General features: G+C 36.3%; 1 protein-coding gene and 1 pseudogene across 3 annotated transcripts in view; one reads left to right on the forward strand and one right to left on the reverse strand.

Moving 5' to 3' along the window:
- The window catches only part of GSPT1 (G1 to S phase transition 1), a 48,201-nt gene that overhangs the window by 990 nt on the left and 26,671 nt on the right, over positions 1-20,540 (forward strand). The gene's annotated exons all lie outside the window — the stretch shown is intronic.
- On the reverse strand, positions 6,648-8,562 carry LOC138159937 (signal peptidase complex catalytic subunit SEC11C pseudogene; annotated as a pseudogene).

Consider the following 20,540-nt stretch of genomic DNA (forward strand, 5'->3'; position numbering starts at 1 on the left):
AGGGGGAGGGGGGGGGGGGGGGGGGGCTGCAACTGTTAAATGGATGCCGGGGGGGGGGGGGGGGGGGCACCCCCCCCCCCGGGGGGGGGGGGGGGGGGGGGGGGGGGGCTCAGGAGGTTCCCCCCACGTGGGGTGGTGACAGCAGGCACATGGGGCCCGGCCGGGGCTGCCGGGGTGGGGCGGCAGCGAGCGTGGGGACGGCAAAGATGGCCTAGAAGGCCGGGGAGGAGGCCGCCCTGGGGATTGTGCGGGGTGGGCGAGACAGGAGGGAGGGAGGCTCCAGCCAGGTGGGGCACGGACGGGAGAAGGCCAACGAGGAGCCGGGGCGTGCGCGCGCCAGGGGGCTGGGCAGCAAGAAGCCCTGACTTTCCCCGCAGCCTTCATTGTCCTGAGTGACTTTAATGACCAAATCTGCAACTGTTAAATGTATACCGTGCCGCGTGCCCTGCAGATCCCAAAGTGAATCGCAGCTTTTTGATAGCTCAGAGATAATGATACTTGTGGTGTAGAAACTTTTTCTTTCTCCATTTGTTATTTTTAGAAGGTGTCAAAATAGCTCCGGGTAGGGGACCTTGCTTGGGGACCACTTTGTGTTACTGGCTTAAGTCATACTCCATTGGTTTGTGTGCTTTGTCACCAAGCTGTGGCTTTTACACCTAGGCAAATTCTGATTCTTTTGACATCAAAAATATTAAAGCTTTTCATTCGTTGTCTTAAAGCCTCTCCTTGTTGGTCAGGATAGCTGGTGTGTGCTGTTTAAACCTTAGCATTTTAGTAATTTGCCCTATTTTTTCCTCATTTTTAATAACTGGCCTGGTCTTTTTTTTTTTTTTTTTTTTTGCTCATAGTTTATTAACCATGCTCTCTGTGATTTACTATTAAATGAAGATTGGACTCTCTATTCAAATTTCCCAGTACTTGTGAACTTCTTAAATGGTAGTACTGTATATTGTATATCTTCTAGGTGTTGGTTCTGAAGAAATGTCAAATGAGTCAACAATGAAGTACTTTAACCATTTAATGGGAATAATTTTGAAAATTATCAAGGTTGCAAATGGCTGAATGCTCCTGAATTTTATTGAATTTTCAGTATTCATATTTTGGGTAATGTGAGCTAGCTCATAGACTTTACCAGATATTTATATAAGCTATGGGCGGACTTTTGGATTTTTTTTTTTAAATGAATTTGTGTTATGGTATTTCACAGGTAAATGTAAATTGTAATGGTATTAGAGGAGTTGAGTTTGGATTGTGTTGCTTTGGAAACAGGCCAAAGTTGGGATAAAAAATTATGAGGTTTTCGAAAAATTTATTTGTAGAGATTTAAGCACACATTCATGTAGAGGACTTTTACAGCAGCATACTGTCGTTTAGGGTTTGTTTTTTAAAAATACTCGTGGTATTACTTTAGCTACAGGTTTCATAGGTGGTCTGTGTTTCTCTTTTTTATTTTTTTTCCTTTTTTTTTTCTTTAAGAAAAAGCTAAGCTTGCATTCTCTTTCTTGAAACGAGATATTTTGTTAATCTAAAATAATTCTTTGAGAAGCCTTTAAATAATACTAACTACTGATGCATATGTAGTGCTTTTGGAGTTGATGCTTGTGGCATTTTTTTTCCAAAGTTTGCAAAGTGCTTTACTTGTGAGTGGCACAACAACTTTATGAGATAGATAATGCTGGTATTATTCCTTTTTTACAGATGAGGAACACTGAGATTTGGAGAGGTTAAGTGACTTTCTTTTGGTCCACACATCTAGTAAGTTTTGTAATCAGGATAGGAACTCAGTTAAATTTGAATTTCAAGCTCTGCAATCTTCTCTGTCAAGATTAAAAAATGGCTGTTACCCATCTCTATTTGTGTGAACTCGTGAATTCCTTCTGCCAAACAATTTGCTTTATGGGCCCATCCTGCCCTTCTCAAGAACCACAAATATCACTTCCAAAACTCCCAAACCAGCCTTGGCCTATCCTGCCATCCTAATAGTTAAAAAAGCTGTTAGAAAAGTAGTTGTTAAGAGTAGTGGTCATTTTGAGGCATTTACTGTCTGCATTTCCTTATGAGCAAATTAGAGATAATTTCCTTGTATGTGTTTGTTTCTTTCCTCCCTCTTCCTGCAATTTAACTTTTAGTCCTTTTCTGTTTTAGTAGAGGTTAAAAATTAAAAAATATAGGGATTTCTTCATATTTATGAAAATCCTGAGTCTAAGAGGTACTACTTTAAAAAAAAAAAAGCAGCATTTTCTACCAGAAGCCTTTTTGGTATCCTGGACCTTGCCAATTATATCTATGAAATGTTGTAATTGTAGTTGTAAAAAATAATGTTATAGTTAATGCTGTTATGAGAGTATCTCTTTTAGGAAAAGAATAGATGCTTGTGGGTTAGTATTTCCTAAAATGAGTATTTCCATCATCTTTTGTGATAGAACTGTAACATTGAATATTTTTGTACTGTTCAGGGCCAGAAAATCACACCATCATGGAAGGGTCAAGTAGCAGAGTCAGGCAGTTTTGACTACAACCTGGAATGAATCTTTCAGGAGGGGAACTCTCTCTTCCCCCTATTGTAGTCACTTGAAGTAAGGAAAGGATACAGCAATAATGCAAAAAAAAAATGCATATTTTTTGTGTTTAAAAAGCTATGGAAGGTGAAATTTAAGTATATGTTGTCAGCACTACTTTAAGTGCCAGAAGAACTATTGCAAACATTTGTAAATCAGCACTTAGTGACTTCTTTAAAAGGTGTTTGTCTTCTTGGCCTTGTCTTGGGTGAATAGCTGTGATTTTTTTTTTTCCTATAACCAGTATAGCTGGTTTGACTTTCTCCTCACCCCTTTTCAGAAATAACTTCAGTATTACCCTTCTACAGCCAGTAGAGGGGGCTTCTTTTGAGCAAACTGTAACTTACCTTCACAAGAAATTAAACTCCACTTTGTCAGCATTGTTTCATCAGAAATTGAATTTAGGCTTCAGGGTTGACACGTGGGAGCTGTATGAAACCTCTTAAAATTTGTAAGTATATATGATTCAGGGGAAGTGGTTGAGTGATGCTAATTTAAGTGTAGGTATCTAAGCAAATTGATCTCTATATAGAGTCCTAGAATTAAAATATAAAAATGAGTGCAAAGGTCAGGGTTTATGTGCAGTAGCATAGGAAATTTTGTATGATAGTTAATCACTATGTAGTATGACATTATGCCTAACTTCTTTTATAACTTCAAACAGCTCTAATTTTTAAAAACTTCCCTGTGGTCTTTTTCCCTTTCTGTGCCTTTCAATTCCTCCCCCCAGTAGCCCCTATGGTGCTTCTGATCCTTAGAAATTTGGGGCCTAATGTCTTGAGCTCTTTTGGATGTCATATTCTTACAAGTGGCATTAATCTCTCTGGGCTTTAGTTTTTCTCCTATGTGAATGGAAGGGATTGTACTGTGTCCTTTAACATCTCTACCCAATCTAGGGTTCTCTAAAGTTAATCTAGCTGCTTCTATGCATTGGATTAGACTACTGGAATATTGGAAACTGCTGACACTTTTCTTAGTCTTAAAGGCTTTGGTCTTTGTTTTATTTTTAACATAATCTTAAAAAAAAAAAACTGAAACCCACCCAAAATATATGCACAATTTCACTAAGATAATAATTATGCCATTTTCCTACTCTCCTTTTTTAAATCTAAAACTTTCCTCAGTGTTATTGAAGTTATATCTGGATCATCATAGGTCCAAGAACAGCTTGATACATTTACATTTGTAGGTTTGAAGGGATTAGATTTGGGATTTGTGGGTGGGGTTTCAGGTTTCATAGTCCTACTAGTTTTGTCTCTGAGTCAGAAGTCCTGACTTTTAAGACCCCTGGTAATTTTCCAGTCAGTCTTATAGTAACTAAGTCTCAGTATATCTTGCTAAATCACTATCTCTCTAGAATTTTAGAATTGGAGGGACTATGGGGACCATCTATGCCTTCATTATGCAGATAGGAAACTCAGGCTCAAACAGATGTAACTAGAAACCACTATTTTTTCCTTTGTGCTATTGCCTTTGAATTCTTCTGTAAAAGTCTATTTTATGTGGCAATCAGTGAAATATGAATTGATTGTCCTTATGAAGAACAACTTAATTACTTCATACTTAGTTATACACAGGAAAATATCATAGATGATAAAACTCTAGAACTAGAAAGAACCTGAAATAATTCAGCCTAGCCTTCTCCTTAAAGGATACTGAGAGCCAGATGTCTCTCCATATAAGGAGGAGATCTTGTCCAAATCACACAACTGGTTAGTGGAAATAAGGACTAGGTCCTGTATAGCATAGTCTCCAATACTCCATCTTGATTGCCCTTTCCTAAACATGTTTCACTTAATCCATGTACATTCTTAAATGTACTATTTAAAACAAAAACAACAGAAGTGATACTGAGTCTATCTGAATTGCTAAGCCAGGCTTTTTTTTTCCCCCTCTACTGTGTGGGATACCTCTAATAATAGCAGAATAATGATCACTACTGAAAATTCTCCCGCCCTTGGTAGTACTTATTGGCATTTTATTTTTATTGAGTACTGTGACTTTGTGGATCCAAGAAATAATGATGCCACATGAGAAAGACTGGGGCCTAAATGATAGGAGTCTAAAAGATGTGGGTTCAAGTTTCATCTTGGATTATACTGGCTATACCACTGTGGACAAATATAATTCTTGACTATAAATGCTGAATAGTTGCAAATGTGCATTGGTAACTAGACTTTCCTCATTAAGATTTCCCTGTACCAATGAATTTATAGGTCTAGACATTTGTCATCTGTGGTGCCATTGGGGTAGGGCAGGGTGAGCAAACATTTTATTAAACACGGTATAAGGAAAAGCATCAGTACTTTGTCAGCAAGCATTTATTAAGAGTCTTACCATGTGCTGGCATTGATGTCTTGACTGATTGTTTCAGTCATTTATATTGTTTGACATTTGTGGAGTGCTTCACAGATACTGTGTATTCAGTAATGGGGACTTCCTGGGTGCCCCTTTAAAAAATTTCCTAAACTACAAGCAACTCTTGGGTTAGGCTCTTGTAGTTCCCAAAAGGTGTCTCAATCCCCTCAGTTCCTGCAGGAAGCCCTGCATGAGGTTCCTGACTGAGTTTTGCCTTTTCTTTGGGAAACTAAAATGCTTGAAAAATGAAATAGATAAGAAATTTTTCTTTTGTTAATTTTTAAAAATTGTAAACATAAAACACTAAAAGAAGAGCACAAGAAAAGTTTCTTTTTGTTGTAGATAGGCAGCTAAATTACAGTGGAGAAGAGATCTAGCGAACAGGCCGAAATTTTGTTAGCAGCTACCTTTTGTACGCTCAGGAATTCCTCATCCTACGTGTTGATAGTGGGTTTTTTGGTCCTTTTTATTTAGCTTACAGTCCCTTAACTCCAGTATCAAGAACACCTGATACTTGTTTCACAATTTTAAATCGCCTTTCAGAGCTGAGGGGCAGCCTCACTGGTTTGGCTTCCTGTCCAGACTCTGACACACACTGGTTTTTGTGATCCTGCTCAAGTCATAGTCTCTCAGGATTCTCATTCTTCCAGAGTAGGTACAGATCTGCATTGGTGGAAGAATTTTCTAATACCATTGAAATCACAGGTCACAGGTCCCCTCTTCTGTTCCCTTCACTCACCTACCTCTAGTCCTGTGACTGAGGGACTCAACACTAGGAGGTAAGGTTTGGCAGACTTTCTCTAGAGCATGTTTTCTTTTACTCTGCCCAAGACAGGTAGCTTATTACAGGAAGTTCTTTGTTCCAGCTGGTAGGAGAGAGGGAATATGGCAATAGTATTCCTCCTTAGAAAAATGAATTAAAATAGATTTGGTAACATTTCAGGAAAAGGGCAGAATGGTTATTATAGAATTTCTTTTAAGTTTTAGTTATCTCTGATCTAGATGTAGAGATTCATTCTGTACCTTTTTGAAAATTGTTGGACCTTTTTTGTTACCCTGAATCATAAAACTGAAAAGAAAAAAAAAAACCAAACCTCACACCCATTTCTCTTTGTGGGAGAATTCAGAGATAAATTTAGTAGGTATATGAGTACCAGTACTGTGCTCATGATTTTGATTCTGATTTTGAGCTTACCCACAGCAGACATACATGTGTATTTAAGACATCTTTTTGATAAGCCTTGTTATCTGACAGTTGTACTTCTAAATCAGTCATATCCCTCACTTTATAAGCACTTACTATATATCACACACTATGCTGAGTGCTAGGGGTCCACACACACACACATATTAGTGACTTCAGTACCATTCTGTCCTGAGCATTTTTTGGGGCCTTGTCCTACCTAGTCTGCATTGGGAAAGAGTTCAGGTTCTGAATTTCTCTGTAGATCTTAAAAGCTGTTAGCTTGGGGGGGGGGGGTGTAATATACATTATCTATATGATACTAGCAAGTCTTTTTTAAAATGGTGTAGTTTTATGATGTGATTTCTTCAGTTTTTAGCCAAGAAATCTTAGTTCATAGGTTTGGTTAATTGATTTCTTCCTATAAATACCCAATTTGTTGTAGTAGCATTTTAATTTACAGTTTTAAAGTTGAACCATTTTTCAGCACTGTTCTGTCCCGTGATTATTTTCATAGTATGGTTAGTGTTCCTAAATTCCATATCACATTCTTTTTTTTTTTTTTTACTGATGAACCATTTATTTGGACAAGACAAAAAAAAGTCTGCACACTGTTTTATATAGAAAGTGAAACATTTCAAATATATTAGTTTTTCTTTTGTCAATAGAATCCATTTCAGTCCAGTCCCAAGAATTGCTTCTCATTTTAGGATTCACGTTTCAGTAACACATAAAGATGCCAAAAGAGCATACTTGAATTTTGGATAATCATTCATGATTATGGTAACCATCCCAACATATGGCAAAAACCCTCTTGCTCTTCCTACAACATCCTTCTTTTCTAGCCACTTTTGACCTTCTTTGTACAAACTTCTATCATCAACTTCATTATCTCCTTTAGTCAGAAATTTGACATTTCCATTTTCTTTTTCATGAACTTTGATGACTGTGAACTGTAGGAATATCTCTTCCTTCAACTTTGAAAACAACTATTTCACCAGCTCTAATAAGATCTTCCCAGAAATCTGTTAAAAACAGAATGTCTCCTCTATGAAATGCAGGTTCCATACTGCCACTCAGAACCACCACAATAGGGCTTTCACTCCCAATGACAACTATCAAGCCTTTCCATATCATAAGAGCAGAAGATACAATCATAGCAAAGTTTAAAACCTGGTAATACAGCTGGCACTTGTTCATCTTCCTTAAGTCCTCAAAGATGTCCATGGAGGCTTCCCAAAGCTGGTCCCCCAGGATACCACGTAACACAGGGAGGAAGAGGGGGGCCAAGCAGGCAGGCGGGCTCCGGGCAAGGGGCAATGTCGACACACCTGCCTGGCGCCCCCTTCTCCCTCCCTTCCTGCTTCTTCTTCCATATCACATTCTAAGATAAATAAACAATATTGACTTTTAAAAATTACACATACTGTAGTATAACTGGATCACATTTTTTCGTTTTGTTGATCATTTTTGTAAAACTTAATGTGGGCTATATCATGTTAAACTTCCATCCTCATAGATAACTTATTTTTAAAATAGTTTTTCTTTTTACCTTATTAGAGGTTTGTGAGACAGTCTTGCTTTATACTTTGAAATGGCTTATTAAAAATATCGTGGAATATTTGTGGGTAAAGATATGTAAGTATATTTCCCCTTAAGTTCTATGTTAGTGCTTCATTGTGCTGTGGAGGTAACCCTCATTCTCTACTGGCTGTTAGCAGAGCTAAAAGTTTTTTTAAATTAATTTGTTTACTTTTAGTTTACAAGATTCAGCTCCACAATCCCTTGAGTTTTAAATTTTCTGCCCCCTCCCTCTCCCCCCCCCCCATGGCGGCATGCAATCAAATATAGGATCTGCAGATACCTTCATATTAAACATTGGTCACGTTGTAAAGAAGGATTATAACAGATAGAATGAACAATGGGAAAGAGGAAACAAAACAAAAAAAAGAGCAGGTAGTTTTCTTCAATCTGCATTCAAACTCTCTGGTTCTTTCTCTGGATATGGACATCTCTTTCCATCATGGGTCTTTTGGAGTTGTAACCTTTTATTATTGAGAAAGAGCCCAGTCTATCAAAATTGGTTGTCACACATACACTGTGTCTGTAATTGTGTACAAATTTCTCCTGGTTCTGCAGAGCTAAAGTTATGACAAGCCTTGCTGGAGCTGCAAAGGGTTTTTGTATAGGACCTGTAAGGGTCCATGTGTATTTTGAAAAAGAGCCACTGAAGGGCCTTATCAACAGCAAATCGACAACTTGGTAAATAATTTCAACCATAGAAACTTATGAAGAAGGGGGGCAGCTAGGTGGTGCAGTGAGTAAAGCGCTGGCCCCGGAGTCAGGAGGACCCGAGTTCGGTTCTGGCCTCAGACATAACACCCACACACACAAAAAAACTAGCTGTGTAACCTTGGGCAAATTACTTAACCCCAATTGCCCTCCAAAAGGCGAAAAAAAAAAAAAGAAACTTTATGAAGACTGTATAGCAAACTGTAGAAGAGTTGCTAATAACATGGGTGTGGTAAAAACACCAATCCTTGAAGTCAATATGGTGGTACAGTGGAAAGGATGCTGTATTAGAAGTGCAAAGACCTTGGTTTGAATCTCAGCTCTGCGACTTTATTCTCTTTTTGACCTTATTAAGTCATTTAATCTCCGTGACTCAGAAAGGAGGTGGTTGGACCAGATGGTGACTAATGTCCCTTTTAATTTTAAATTTATGATCCTGATAACGTCAAGGAGGGAGAAGTTTGAGGTATAGGGTTCAATTCAATAAATACTTATTGGATGGGGTGCCCACTGTTAGCATAGCACTGTGGGCCTTGGGCGGTGGAAATATACATCAAAATAAAATCCTTTCTGTTGCAAAGTTTATATGTAAATTCAGTACATGCAAACTCACAATGGAAAAGGGAGCTATATAAAGTCAAAAAGTAGAAATTCGTTTTTAACTTTTTATAGGTCTCCTAATGGAAGTGGCATTTAAGTTGAGCTTTAAAGGATACATAAGTGTTTAATAGGTAGATAGGAAATTCCACGTATTGGATCACAGAAGCACAAAAATATGTGTTATTTATAATACACGACCACTTTGTGGGACTGTATATAGGGCAAGTGTTATAAGAGAAGTACATGGTGCCTCAGATCATTTACGGACTTAAATTCCAGACAAAGGAATTTGAATTAGTAGGGAATCACTGAAAGGTTTTGAGCTGAGTAGTCAGATTATCAGTTTTATCGATAAGGAAGATAAATTGACAGTAGTGTGAAGGAGGAGCAGAGAGGAATTGGTATGTACATTGGGAAGAACATTGGGTTTGAGATCAGACTCAAGTCGGCCTCTCTGCAGCTCTCCTTTCTCAGTTGTACTAGGTAGCCTTCTAAGGCTTCCAGCTCCTAAATCCAGAGCTGATTGAAGGCTGTTGTAATACTCTGGGCAGGTAGTTTGGTGGCAGTGGAAATAGAAGAGCATATGCAGGTAGAATTTAGGAACTGAATTGGGGAAGAAAAGTCAAAAGATTAAACTCTTAAGGATTCAAACATGAGAGACTGGTGCAACTAACACAGGTGATGAAATCGGGGTTTTTGAAGAAAGAACATATACTTAGTTTGGGATATTTTGATTTTTTTAGATACTTATATTTAGATATTTATAGACAAGAAAATAGGTCCAGAGAGGTTTTATTGACAAGATCTCCAGATTTGTTGGTCTGAGTCTCTTAAATGGGTCTTTTACGTAATTTTAAAATAACTTTTATTAGTCACATTTTATTTTAAGCCAACAGACATTTAACCAATGTTAACTCTGAGGCTTACTCCCCAAAAATACATTTCAGCAAGATATCCTAATAGTTCATAGCTATTGAGAACTGTCACTCTTTTGTAGATTATTGAAAGAAGGGAAGTCTATGTACTTTAAACATTAACTGTTGCATTTGACAGAAGTTTCATTGCTTTGATGTAGGATACTTTTTTTTTTCAGGGTAGTTGGGGTTAAGTGACTTGCCCAGGGTCACATGGCTAGTTTTTGTTTAAAGTGTCTGAGGCTGGATTTGAACTTGGGTCCTCCTGACTCCAGGGCCGGTGCTCTATTCACTGCACCACCTACCTGCCCAGATGTAGGATACTTTTAATAAGCCAGGGTTGGTTCAGATTTCATGACCAGTGGTATCTGAAAGTGACCAGGGAACATGTAGAATGTGAGATTATATCTGTTTTCTTAGAAAGATTGACATTTTTGTTAGTAAGCACTGTTCTGACTTGGTGAATAATAATATATTTTACTTTTAGGATGTTTAGGTAATTAGAGGGATGGTTGACATTTTACCTCTATTGCTGACTTTTCAGGTTTTCTACTTTAATTTTCTATATTGTGTGAGAAAAGAATCAGAATGCAGAATTGGCAAGACTGGTTACTTGAACATAAGATATTTTACAATTTAGGATCAGAATTACAAAAAAGGATCAGGATCTCAAATTCCTACAAACTGTCTCAATCTTTCTAGAGCCAGCTAATTTATATTAGTTTCTCTCTACTGGGCCCTTGTAGAAATTAAATATCTGGTGTGAGGAAACAAGCTAGAATGCTAGTTAACTACATAACAAGGGGGTATGAAGGCAAGTTTTATACCATTAGGATAGGCTGTTTATAGTCTAGAATTTTCATAATTGCTCACATTTTATAATACCTGAAAATGTTCACAATAGCAATTGACATTTATTGAGGTTTTTTTTTTAAATTACAACAGCACTGTGAGGTAAGAATTAATTTCGTTTTTTACTTGATAAAAACTTAGACTCAGAATAAATAAACTCACTTGTCTGTGGTTTCATGCCTTGTAATTGTCAAAACAGATTTTTCAGGGGGGGAGGTCTTTTCCTTCAAATTTTCATTTTTATCGATTTGACAATAAATACTACCCAAGCCTCAGACTGAAATTGTTTAGCAAAATCACTTAATGGAGTGATTGCTTGTCACTTTCCACTTTTGTAGTTTACTGATTTGTTATGATGTGTCATAACTTTGGTTTTGATTCAAGTTTTTTTCTCCCACAACATTATGTTCTCCCAATTTCATGAGAGATTACACTTCAATGACACCTTCCTAAGAAGTATTTTTACAGATTTAAATGTATATTTTTAGTAGGCATCATGTTATTTACTTCTAACTGATGGGGATGGTTTTGGGAGCTAGATTAAGCGGACATCAAAGTGTATTTTAAAGATTGAATAAAAATTAATAACCAATAAAGAATGGGGGAGATGAGTAAAAAGAAACCTGGAAAAGGGCTGTGTAAATATGCCTAGAGCTTGGTAGGCAAGCATGCGTCTTGTCAACAGGTTCTGAAACGTCATGCTAACAGCTGAATTTGAACTTTTAGTTTTTGGAGGGGCAGTTGGAGTTAAGTGACTTGCCCAAGGTCATACTGCTAGTAAGTGTTAAGTGTCTGAGACCGGATTTGAACTCAGGTCCTCCTGATTCCAGGGCTGGTGCTCTGTTCACTGTGCCACCTACTCGCCCTCTGGATTTGGACTTTTAACAAGAATACCTATTGTTTCTTTTCTTTTAAAAAAATTATTTATTTTTAGCTTTCAACATTTGCTTTTATAAGATTTTGAGTTATAAATTTTTTCCCTCCTCCTTCCCAAGATGGCATTCAATCTGATATAGGCTATACATGTACGATTATATTAAACATATTTCCACATTAGTCATATTGTGAAAGAAGCATCGGAGCAAAAGGGAAAAACCATGACCAAGGGGGGGAAAAGAGAAAATAGTATGCTTCCATCTTTATTCAGACTCCATAGTTCTTTCTTTGGATGTGGATAATATTTTCCATCATGAGCCTTTTGGAATTGTCTTAGATCTTTTCATTGCTTGGAAAAGCTAAGTCTAACAAAATAGAATGCCCTTTTTCAAGAAGGAAGGTGGGTTTTTTTTTTAATTCACTGTGTAATATTCAGATGACTACAAATTAAGAGATGATTCCTAATCTAAAGCAGTGAGATGTAAATGACTGATTTGTAGAGTCAAGATAGGTATGAAAGATCTTAAGATTTTTCAGAAGCTAGCCAGTTCCATATGCTTGAATTTTAAGATGTATAGCTTGATTACACAGAGAATGGAATATACTTAGTGTCTTAATCAAGGACCTTTTCTCACTCAGTATTAGTTTAGGTATAAGGCATTAAAAAGCTGAGATATTATAACGTGTCTTCTCTTCCCGTAATAGAAAGAAACCTACTTTTTGAATCTGTACTAAATCATATCACATCATCTCTCTTTTCTTGTGAATTACAAGTAGCCCTGTCTTCCCTTGTAAAAGGTTTAATGCTGTTTAGTTTACATAGATAAAGTAATGGCAGTTTTTATAGACTACTTGCTATTTGCAATTGCCTATTTCATGTTTTAGAATTGACTTATACCTAGGTATCTGAGTTTTAGTTGTCTTTTTTTTTCATGCCTTAGAGTTTAACTGGTTGTCTCATTTCACAAACTAATTTGGTCTTGGAACACCTGGGTTTACTATATATTGGTAGAAATTTTCAGAGCAAAATAGCAAATTATAAGCCAGTTTTTATGTAAAAATTGCCACATGTATTTTGGAGATTACTAGCATAGACTTATTAAAAATGTAATCCTATTTACATTTGGTAGGACACCAGGATTCCAAGAAATGTAATTTATAAAATCCTCTTCTGGAGAATGTTTTCTTACATTGCCTCCCCCCTTCCCCGTTATCCCAGTGCCCTAGGACATTGTTTTGTTTGTAGTTGGCACTTAGTAGATGCTTTTTAAAATTGAATTGAATATCACATTAAGCCAGTAAACAAGCATAATTACATTCACTTTCTAATTTTGAATATAATAAATATGTACTGGTGGTACACATTCTAGGAGCTTTTCTTTTTTGAATACTTGATAAGTTTGTGTTGTTGAACATGGCAATCACTGCCAGTTCTGAATTGAAAATTGGATTTTTCTTTCGAATTTCAAAGTCCTTGTTCCAGTTACATGATTTGAGCTATTAAGAACTTTTGATCAGGTATTTGCTGCTAGTAGACGTCCAGTTAAGAATTCTTCCTAGAAATTGCTGGGATATTCTGGTACCCCTCTGAGTGTCATAAATACAGCTAAGTTAGATTGAAGACATAAGAAGGTGGCTTAGAGGTAAATGGGGGGAAGGAGGTGGTCATATTGCTGAATTCTTGGTATTATATGTCCCATTGCTTTGACTTAATGGAATTACAGAGATAACCGGTAATATTGGAAAAGACCCTGGAGCTGAAGACAGAAAATTTAGTCTCAAGACTTGACTTTACAGCTAATTGACCTTAGATAAGTTAACCTTTGTACTGCATGTTCCTCATCTATCCAAAATGGAGCTATTACCTGCTCTTTATTTTATACAAGCTTGTTGTGAGGATTAAATGAAATATTATATGTGAAAATGCTTGGTAAATTGTAAAGCATGTAAATGCCAGCAGTTAATAGGGAAATATTTCTTTAACTTGCCTTTTAGGTTTTAAGAGATTCATGTTCTTAATCTTTATATTAGGAGAACATTGGTGTTTGGTGTTAACCTAAGTTATGTTAGGTGTTAACCTAAGTTAAACAAAATGGATGGGACATTTGGTTTTCTCAGCTTCTCTGGAATCATTGTTCGCATATGCTAACTCACATTGATTTGCCTTCGAACTTTAGTTCTATTATAAAAGAGATAGAACTGATAGGTTGGTATAGTATATGTTGACGGTTAAGAACAAAGCATTCTTATCAAGCTGCTATACCGTATAGGACAAAATTATTTCATTTTCTGAAAAAGAAACTTGTAACTTCATCAGCCATAGAGATGGTTACAAAGTAGATGAAGCATTGGAATCAAGATATATGAGCATTGGCATCATTAACCTTGTGGTTGTTACATGTTTCTGGGACCAAGGGAGAGAACTAAGCAAAGTATTTTATGAATAAAATTAATTTAGTAGATGTCTCCCTCTCTCTCTCTCTCTCTCTCTTTTTTTTTTTTTTGCTTTTTGGAGGGCAATTGGGGTTAAGTGACTTGCCCAAGGTCACATGGATAGTTTTTGTGTTAAGTATCTGAGGCCGCATTTGAACTCAGGTCTTCCTGACTCCAAGACTGGTGCTATATTTATTGCGCCACCTAGCCTCCCCAGTAGATGTCTCTTGAAGGTGCTGTGGGTATTTTGCCTCTTGACTTAGCAAATATTTGAAAGGCTTGGATGCCATCACTATACTGCTAGCTATCTCTAGGTTTTTGTGAACTACAAGATACATCTTATTGGAAAACTACTGAATTAAGAGAGCTTACAAAGATGTTTAACTTCTGCCTCAATCTCTAGATTCTTTATAGACACCCTTTTTTAAAGCTTAGGGACTGACATCTAATTGAGCCCTAGGTTGGTACTCAGGATTTGTCACACACAGGATTTGTGTTAATATAAATGTAAATCTTAGAATTTTAGAGCTCAGAAAGGGACCTTGGAGTTCAGAGCAGGGATTTGAACCCAAGCCTTTTGAGTTATCTATTATTGTCCTCAACTTCTATTCACAAGAATATAATATAAGAAGTATGTATTGAGTGCTAGTACTATGTAGAATTATGCTAGGTCTTAAGGTAGCACAAAATATAAGAAATTTTTAAAAAGGTAAATTTTTGCAGATGTTCATTGATTCCCCCCCCCCATATACTTTATGCTAGAAAGGAAGTATTCTGTTTTATTTCAAAATTTTTGTAGTTTTAAGTTTCTTAGGTTCATTTCTAAGATAAATTTCAAATTTTGTGGAGTTTACGTTGTCAAGGAAAGTTTTCATAGAATCTCACGTTAGAAAGGGACCTCATAGGCCATTTAATCAAATAAGATTTCCCCATTCTTCTCCCACCCCAATCCCTGCCATAATACCAGGAAGTGGTCATGTAGGCTATTTTAATTCTATCACTCAAACCTGGAAAATTATTTTGACCATATTGAAACAGCCTTAATAGTATAGTATTGGTCTACTAAGAGATGATAGTGGTCTGGACCTAAATCTTCACTTAACATGTGATTGCTTTGTCTCATAACTGCAATATTGGTGTAATATCAATATCCAGAAATGGCTAAATCCTGAGACATGTCAGTATTCCTAGATTTTAAATGCCATCCAGCTTTCTGTTGCCATTTCTAAAACACATGCTCTATTTGACCCAGATAAAGGATTTAAGATTAAAAAAAGCACAAAGATGTATTTGGAAAAATGAAAGGGTGTGTGTGTGTGTAAAAATGGTTTTCAAAATTAAGTTGGTTAGAAATTAGGAACTTTATTCTTTGTTTTTAGTTTTTTGAAGCACTTTACTTAACCCCATGTATTCTTTCATCCAGTGACACTGGCCTGCTGTTCCAGTGCCTTATTATTATCTCTAGGATCAAATATGTAGTCCTCTGTTTGGTGTTTAAAGTCCTTCATAACTTCGTCCCTTCCTTCTTGCTTTTACAGTCTTACAATTTATTTCCTTCCATATAGTCCACAGATAGAGTACTGGGCCTGGAGTCAGGAAGACTGATGTTCCTGAGTTCAAATGTGACCTCAAGCACTTACTAACTGTGACCCTGGGCATGTCACTTAACCCTGTTTGCTTCAGTTTCCTCATCTGTAAAATGAGCTAGCAGAGGAAATGACAAACCACTTCAGTAACTTTGCCAAGAAAACCCCATGCGGTAAGAAAGAGTTGTATACAATTGAAAAATGACTGAATAAGAACAGGGACTCTACTGCCCAGTGACATTGCATTTCTTGTTTCTCCCATGTAACATTCCAACATCCAACCCTGGGCATTTTCACTGACTGTCCTCCACACATGGAATTCTTTCCCCCCTCTCCACCTCCTGCCTTTAGTAGTTTCTTTCAAGTTCCAGCTAAAATCCTACTTCTGCAAGAAGCTTTTCATTAATGTTCTTTAATGCTAGTGCTATCTCCAGTTTATCTTGTTTATATCTTGTTTGTACATAATTGTTTGCATGTTGTCTCCTCATTCCATTGTGAGCTCCTTTAAAGCTATCGTGTCCCTTTCTTATTACTAACTTCTAGAGCTATTCCTGGCATACATAATGGGCACTTTAATGGCTTGTTGACTGTTTCTTGATGTGTAAGTTGAATAGACATGTCCAAACTAAAATCCTGCCCAAGTAGTATTCTTTATCAAAACTCTTTAAAATAACTACTGCATCTGAATTCATACTTTCCACTGAATATTAACAGTTTTAATCTTATTGCAAATAACATTACAAGAAACATCTTTGTGACAAGATATTTACCAACCAGTGTCTCATTTAAAACAGTTGTTCAGTCGTATCTGACTCCTTGTGACCTCATTTGAGGTTTTCTCGGTAGATACTGGTGTAGTTTGCCAATATCTCCTCCACAGCATTTTACAGGTGAGGAAACTGAGGTAAATAGGGTTCAGTGACTTGTCCAGGTTCACATGTGTCTGAGGCCAGATTTAAACTCAGATATTCCTGACACTGGGGCTAGTGCTCTATCCTCTGTGCCATGTAGCTGCCCTTTAAAACCGTTAGAAGAAAATAATTTTGGATAATACCTTTTAACTTCTTGTAAGGCTTCCATATTTATTCTTTATAAACGAGAGTTTAGTGTTCTCCTGTATATTTGTTTTCATTAATGGACAGGCAAGATAGTAATTTTTAATGTGTTAGCAAACTTTAACATCTAGTTTCTTCATCTTTTCCTATTGGTTAAATTGTGTAGTTGGATTTGATGCTTTTTCATTGTAGATTCCATTATTAGATAATTGGTATGGTGGATAGAGTGCTGGACTTGGAGTCAGGAAAACCTGAGTTCAGATGCTTCTGAGCTTCAGTTTTCTTATCTGGTACAATACGGTTAATACTTGGAGTGTCTAATTCATAGGATTGTTGTGAGGATCAAATGTGAAAAAAAAATTTTTGCAAATTAGTTTAGTTGAGTTCTTCTCCTCTCCCCCCTTTTTTTTCTGGAGAAGGTGTATCATAGGGGATAAAGAAGTGTTCTTCAGAAAGGAGCCAGAAGACTAGGGTTCCTGTCTTTGCCGTATCTGCCTGAGTGCTCCTCGTGCCCCAGGAAGCGCTCAAGGAAGAAGCTCCACTTCTGCCCCGGGCTGCTCTTTTGCTTCCTGTCCTTCCTTTGGTACAAAGCACCTTCCATGTAGTCTTCCTTAATCCTTCCTTCACTGGAGTTTACGTGCGTTAATGGAGAGTACATGAATGGCAAAATTAGTAGTTGAATTTGTTTCACCTTGTGATTTATTTAGTAGTATGGCCTCATTTGTCACCATTGCTTTTTTGTTTTTTAAAAAATATCTTGCCTAGTAAAGTTAACAGAAATGTGTTTAGTCCTTAAGTTTATAAGAATAAATAAAGGGTTGGTTTTTAGCCACAAAAAAAGAATAGTGCTCCCTGCCCCTACCTCCACCACAGTGTCCTTATTCACAGTGTAAATGAGAATTTCAGGGGCCTCCATATTGATTGTCAAAAGACTGAGTGATGCCTTTATGCAGATAGTCCTAGTGCACACATTCCCCCCATCTCTACCTCTTTTGAACACCCTGTTATATAACAGGTTGTATTTCATTCTAATAGAAATGTCTCAGATATCTGAGAGTGAAGCAATAATCGATATTTCGTTGCTTCTGAGTAGTACCTAATGTCCAGATACTCTTATCCTCAATGACTCCTTTGACAATTAAATGAAACCTCTTTCAGAATTTTTTGAAGTAAAATGCATAGGATTATAATGTAAACTAATTATATTGAAATAGTCATCACAATTTAAAAAAATACATTCATGGATCTCAGGTTAAGAATCCTGTCTTTTGCCTTTTTTTAAACTTTTAAAATTTATCCTTCATTGTGGTATATACTGAGTCTCCATCATTCTTTGTAAGAGTTTATAAACAAGATTGTCACTTATGTTGGCTTCTGCATATCTCTACTTGGCAAGCAGATCAAATGTTTTCTGGCTGAGGTGTTTTTTAGACCATATTGATCCTTTCTTTTGGCAGTCATTTTATATTAGCTAAATTTCAGTTTGAAATTGTCATAATTGGTGTCAATTCCATCCATTTTCCAATTTTTTGGCAAAAGTGACTTGTTCATTTAATTGCATTTTTCTTTTAGCTTTGTATTAATTTTGATGTTTTCTCTAAGAAGTCAGTAAGTCTTAAGTGTATACAAACAACTAATTTGGAAGTAATTTCCACGTCAGTTGGTTACATTTATTAACCACCTACTTTATGTTCCAGGCATTGAGGATTCAGATACAAAAAATGAAGTAGTCTTTACCCTCAAGGAACAAATTCTTTTGAGGGAGGCTACGTGTGCATATATGAGTCTATACAGTATATGTGTACATATGATTGTATCAGGAAGAAAATTAGTTAATTCCTGTCCTTTAAAAAGAGAATTTATTTGATTTGTGATGTTATTTTCTACTTAGTTTGCATGTCATGCCAAGATTATTGATTCTTGAAGGAAGTATTCATTTAGATCATGTCACCATTCTTTATTCCTGAATCATATTTTCTCCATTTTTTTTTTTGCCATTCTCATTTAAAGCCCGCTTTTGCATTGAAATCACTGCCCATCAAAATATATAATGATTTAATGTACAGGATCTTACAAAGCTCTTTTAGCTCTACAGCAGATGCTAGTGTATAAGCTGCAATTAATTAAAATTTTGCATAGTTTTCCCTTTATTTCATTTCCATTTCCAAATAGTTCCCTGTAAAAGAAGAAGGTAGGATAGTTTAGGTAAACCAATACAGTAATCAAGTTCAGTAGCATATGCTTTGTTATGCATTCATAGTTCCCCTATGTCTGTAAAGAAGGGAGGTTCGTTCTCATCTAATTTGGGGCAGACTTGATTGTTATAATTATATGATGTTCATTTTTTTCCCACTTGTATTGTTAGCAAGTACATTGGTTCTTGATTCTGCTTATTTCATTAGTTCAATATGTCTTCCCAGTGTTCACTGTATTTATATTAATTATTTCTTATAGTGTGGTAATAATCCATTACAACATGTACAATAGCTTGCTTCTTCAGTCACTTCCCAATCAGTGGACAGCTACTTTGTTTCCACTTCTTGGTTTCTTCAAAAAGAGCTACTATAAATATTTATATTTACATATTATATATATATAGGCTAGGGACTGTCTTTGACCTCTTTGGGTAATATGCCTGCCCAGTAGTGGGATATCAAAAGATATTGATATAATAGTTATTTCTTAGCATAATTCCAAATTACATTCCAGAATTTGTGGGACTAATTCCATAGTTTCATCAGCAGTACCTTTATGTATCTGATTTCCTGCATTCCTCTCCAACATAGACTGCAAATTTATTGGTTTGAGATGAAGCCTCAGAGTTTTGATTTGCATTTCTATTATTAGTGATTTGGAGCAATTTTTATTGGTTAATAGCTTATAATTCTTGTATGATCTGTTTGCTTGGGTTTTTTAATTTATTATTTATTGGTTTTCACAAAGTTTTGAGTTCCAGATTCTTTCCCTCCTTTCTCACCTCTGCCACTCACTGAGAAGACAAGCAACATGACGTCAGTTATACATGTGAATTCGTGCGAAACATTTCCATATTAGCTGTATTTTTTAAAAAGGCAAGAAAAATAAAGTGAGAAAATTATGCTTCAGTTTTCAGAGCTCATCAGTTCTCTTTCCAGAGGTGCATAGCATTTTTTTCATCATGAGTCCTTTGGAATTGTCTTCGATCAGAGTAGCCAAGTCTTTCATAGTTGATCATTATTACTATATTGCTATTACTGTGCACAATGATCTCCCAGTTCTTACTTCATTTCTATCAGTTTTGTATAGGTCTTGCCATATTTTTCTGAAACTATCCCCCTCAGCATTTCCTCTAGCACAGTAGGACTCCTTCACAGTCATATGCCACAGTTTGTTCCACCATTCCTCATTTGATGAGCATTCCTTCAATTTCCAGTTCTTTGCCACCACAAAAAGAGCTGCTATATTTTGATTTTTTTTCTAATCATTAGTGATTGAGAGCATTTTTATATGACTATAGTAGGTTTTATTTCTTCTGACAGCTGTCTTTTTATATCCTTTGCCATTTATCAACTGGGGAATGGCGCTTTTATAAATTTTACTCAGTTCTATATTCAGTTTATATTTGAGAAATAAAACCTTTCTTAGAGAAACTTAAATAAAAATATTTTTTGTATTCATTGTGTGTGGTATCTTTTAGTAAAATGTAGTTTCCCTGTTTGTCCCTTTTCATTAGGTCTCTTTTTGCTTTTGTTTTGTCTGAGATCATGATAGCTACCCCTGCCTCTTTTTTTTTTAAACTTCAGCTGAAGCATATTAGATTCTGCTCCAGCCCTTTATTTTAACTCTGCGTATGT

The sequence above is a fragment of the Petaurus breviceps genome, unplaced genomic scaffold, assembly GCF_028583685.1.
Source record: "Petaurus breviceps papuanus isolate PSGF00001 unplaced genomic scaffold, PetGlider_PUasm1.0 118, whole genome shotgun sequence".
Classification (NCBI taxonomy): domain Eukaryota; kingdom Metazoa; phylum Chordata; class Mammalia; order Diprotodontia; family Petauridae; genus Petaurus; species Petaurus breviceps.